Genomic DNA, 4,913 nt, shown 5'->3' on the forward strand with positions numbered 1-4,913 from the left:
ATATATATATATTCTTTCTTTCAAGCACCTATCTTTGGGACATGGTTTTGTCCTAGGTTCTTTTCTGTCACCAGGACAGTGGTACAAATTGTTCTGCTTATACCCTACTCTCATGCCTAAGGGCTCTCTCCACTCTGCTCTTCCATCCTTACCATTTGGAGCCCTTTCAGAGGTTTTGAGGCTAATAGATAATTGGCCAGCATGATATGCTGTACTGACCACACTTACATCTCCTTCCTTCTACAAACCTCAGGCATCTTGTTCTACTCTGATGGAAGCAGACATGCTTTAATTTCTTATTCCTCAAACTATACCCGAACTCCCTTTTTTTCTTTTGTATTACAAAGGTATAAAAATTTAAAAAAAAGGACACATTTCATGGTAATTTTGTTTCTCTTTTCCTATTTGAAAATGTGACTAAATATGCTTCCTACAAGAATTATGTGGAAGAGATGACAATAAAAAATATAAAGAAATGTATTAGCACTTTTGAGGTATATATCCATAAAGAACATTTTCTGAAACTATTTTAACAATGTCTGACACTCATACACATGTGTTTGTGTGTGTGTGTGTGTATTAGATAAAATGAAAACATTTAATATTTCATGCTTTTATTTTCCCTCTTGCGGATTATTTGAAAGACCATCCTGGGCTATGGCATTATTGCTAATATTTTGGAGTTAAAAATCATGTTCTTTATGTTGGAATCTAAAGGTATAATATGAAGTATTTACAAACAGGTAATTAAAGTTATTTTCAGTCATAGATTAACAAAATAAATTGTTATATGACAGTCAGAAAACAGATGTGACTGTTTCTCTTATACCTTTGGGATTGATTATGTAGTTTCTTACTTCTCTTCGTTGCACACACTCATTTAAATGACCTTGCTTGAAGCATTTTGAACTGTTTGGTCCTTTGGTAGCATAACACAGTTGAGTTGACTTAATAAAATTCCACGTTTTTGCCCTCATTGACTATGGTGAAAGGCAACAAAGAAAATGAGAGTCAGGCAGTCACTAACTATCCCTATGAAATAAATGATATCATTAACCAGAAAATTGCATTTGTTGTACTAGAAAATAAATTACATTTAGAAATTAGAACTACTCACATTGTTTGGTAGGTTTGTTCTAGAATATAGAACTCAATTTCTATATTTGTTTCCTCTTTCAACAACTTTCAAGTCAAAATGCCCTCAAACCTTAGTTAATTCCAGTCTCACTAAGTGTTTCAGGCCAAAAAATATATCTTTGCCAGAAAATAGCACGAATGACCTCTAGTCCAGTTGATTCTCTGAAATCTCAGGAGCACAATCGTTACTATCAGTGTTCCTGACTTTTGAATCATCTCACCAGAATGGCCCACTCCAAACTTGAGCATCCTTCTACAAAACCTGTTCCAGATGTCTACCAAACACATGTCCCTACTTATTGCAACAAGAACCTCAATACTTGATATCCATCTTCCAAGTAATACAATTTTTAAATAAATTTATTCATAAGTATGCTTTTCTAGTCCAAGTTTTTGGGCTTTTCCTCATCTTCCACCTTTCTAAGGCTGCAGAATCCTTCTCTGATCTTAGGGAATGCCCATTCTTCTTACATCATTGACTCACACAACCACTTGGTAGTTTCCCATTTTAAATATTGACATACATTTGAACTCTTAAGTGTTCTCAGTCTCTGTATTCTCCATTATCTTGGATAGTGGGTGTCCAAACAATTTCTAAGATGAGGCACACAGAACCCTAAATAAATGTGAAAATTATTTTCAAATAGCTTACTCACAATATCTTCATATATAAACTATTTTCTTTCTCATTAATTTTAGTCACACAAAAAAATCATCAATGGATGGAAGGTAGGCAAGTATTAAAATGAACATAATTCCTACCAGATCTTCCTACTGAAAGACCTCTGTTCTAGGGAGACCCTTGTTCAAGTCCTGGGATGAGCTGATGCTCCAATAACTCAAAAGAAACCATTCTTGATGCAATATTGCAAGAGGTTTATTTGGGAATCAGCATGCTGAGGCCGAGCTCATAACCCACACAGGGGCAGAGGAGAATGACCCTCTGCATTTGCAGTTGAGGGTTTTTAAAGGAAAAAAAACACAAAGAAAGGGGAGGATAATACCACAAAGAACGGGGAAGCTGAGTAAACAATGGAGGAGCTAGAGAAAGTACCCAAGGAGCTGAAGGGGGCTGCAACCCTGTAGGTGCAACAACAATATGAACTAACCAGTACCCCCTGAGCTCAAGTCTCTAGCTGCATATGTAGCAGAAGATGGCCTAATCAGCCATCATTTGGAAGAGAGGCCCCTTGGTCTTGTAAACTTTATATGACCCAGCACAGGGGAAGGCCAGGGCCAAGTAGTGGGAGTGGGTGTGTAGGGGGTGGGGGTGGGGTATAGGGAACTTTTGGGATAGCATTTGAAATGTAAATACAGAAAATAATAATAAATAAATTTTTAAAAAGTCAAAAAAAAAAAAAGAATAGGGATGATGGATTATAGCTCATCTCTTACGGAAGGGTTACAGGCTATCTTTGGCAAACATTCTTGGTACCTTACAAAATATGTCAGGTGCCAGGGTGGGTCAAGATTGTGATGAGCCAGTTCCAGTGGTCATAGGTTTCTCGGGCTGAAGGTGAAAGAACAAAGAACTCCATGCTGGGCTTTGTTTCTAGGGGTCTAAGGAACACATTGAGTTGGGGGTCTTACATTACCCATTTATTTTTCAGAAAGTATGCCCTGTTGAGGTTGGGAACTAGATAGGAGTGTTCTGATGATCTGTGAACCCACATCCATAGAGAATTATGAGCAATTGTTTTCTAAAACAAGAAAAATACTTTTTGAAAATAAAGGAAGAACTTGAGGTAGAGAATGAGAGAATGAACTACAATTACCTCAACTAATAGCTAGTAAGCCAACATTTGAATGGATATCTAATTGTCTATTGATGGCATGAAAATATGTGGAAGTCAGTTTTCTCTGAGCATACATTCAATTTCCACTCATCAACAGAAAAATTAGTGGGAACATCTATGAGACTGTCTTAGTTGACGAATTGCTCTTGGTAGAGTTAAGAGAGGAGGGGAATTGTGTGCTAGTCTAGCAGGTCAGTATTGGATTGAAGGACCTTAGATGAAATGCCCGACAGTAGGGAGAAGGAACTTATAGAGCCCACCTCCAGCAGGAAGACAGGACATCAAGTGAGGTATGAAGTTGCCATCCTACAGTCACAACTCTGACCCATAATTGTTCCTGTCTGAAAGAATTACAGGCATGGAAATGGAGAGGAGTCTGAGGAAAAGAAGGTTCAGTGATAGGCCTAAAGTGGGTTCCTGCTCAAGAGGTGGTCCCAAGGCCTGACACTATTACTGAGGCTATGTAGTGCTCACAAAAAGGGATCTATCATGACTGCCCTCCAAAAGACCCAACAAGCAACTGAACGAGTCAGATGCAGATATTTGCACCCAAACAATGGACAGAAGCAGCAGACCCCTGTTGTTGAATTAGGGAAGAGTGAAAGAAGCTGAGGAGAAGGGCGACCTGCAGGAGGATCAGCAGTCCTAATTAATCTGGACCCCCGAGATCTTTCAAACACTGGACCACCAAACAGACAGCATACACCAGCTGATATAAGGCCCCCAATACACATAAAGTAGAGGATTTCTAAGCCTGTGTTCATTCAGAGATGATGCACCTAACCCTCAAGAGACTGGAGGCCCCAGGGAGTTTAGAGGTCAGGTGGGGTGGGGGGTGGAGTCATCACATGGAGGAATGGGGTAGGGAGGAGGTGTGGGATGTGGAGTAGTCAGGGCGGGGGTGGATGTGGAGGGCAGGGAATGGAAGATGGAGTGTAAAAAATGAATTAAAAATAAAATAAAATTTAAAGAAAGTAACTGAATTGCATTGTAAAACAAATTAATGGGTTACTTTACATATTGAGTAATGAACGAATGGGTCACAAATGTCCCTTTAATAAATTTTTAAAATGGAAAATAGGGAGTCATGGGTGAAAGATTAGACAAATATATTTGCCACAGAAAGTCTTATGGTGCTAGAATCAGATACTTAATATGTTTAAATACAACTTATGAATTTAAGTTACATTCTATAATTTTACAACAATGTAGATGTGGAAGTTGGTTAGTTGACTAAACAACCATAAAAGAAAGATTTTAGGAGATTATGTAACCACATTCTAAAATTATATTACATTATTCTCCATTCTCTGAAAAATGAAATAAGATAAATACTACAAAAAGAAATATTTTAAAAATAATTTTATTTTTTTAAGAGAATTTTCATTTTGTTAAATAGAGGAAATTTATTGGGGAACACTTGTAGTTCAAATAACATTTAAATAATTTGGGCTTAATTTGCATAAAAGGCAATTTGTTTTTTGACATGGGTAAGAATCCATAAGAAATGTAATGAGAAGCAGGTGGTTAAACATAGTCCAACATGAGATCTTAAAGTGGGGCAAATGGAAGGTTTCCCTTTTGGTTTACTATGATGATTGCTTCATGTTTGGGTCAAAATTGTTTCCAGGAGTATATCTGTGATGTGAAAGCAGAAGGAGCAGAGTTTGGGGAGGGAAGGGAAAAAATAAAACACGGGGTGGGCAAATGAGTATGTACCTAAGAATTATGTATGTGCCATATCTGGTATATTATGTATACAGTACCACAATAAAATCTGCTACTTCTAAAAGTAACAAAAATTATGATCAATAAAATTGTTTCAACTCCATGATTGCTGGGTGGTTCATATCTACACTCTTTTTAAAGATTTGTTTCATTTTTCTGTATGATACATATTTTCCTGTGTGTGTGTGTGTGTGTGTGTGTGTGTGTGTGTGTATGTGTACACACATGGTTGCATGTGCCTTTAGGATATCT

This window comes from Mus pahari, chromosome 16 (assembly GCF_900095145.1).
Source record: "Mus pahari chromosome 16, PAHARI_EIJ_v1.1, whole genome shotgun sequence".
Lineage (NCBI taxonomy): Eukaryota > Metazoa > Chordata > Mammalia > Rodentia > Muridae > Mus > Mus pahari.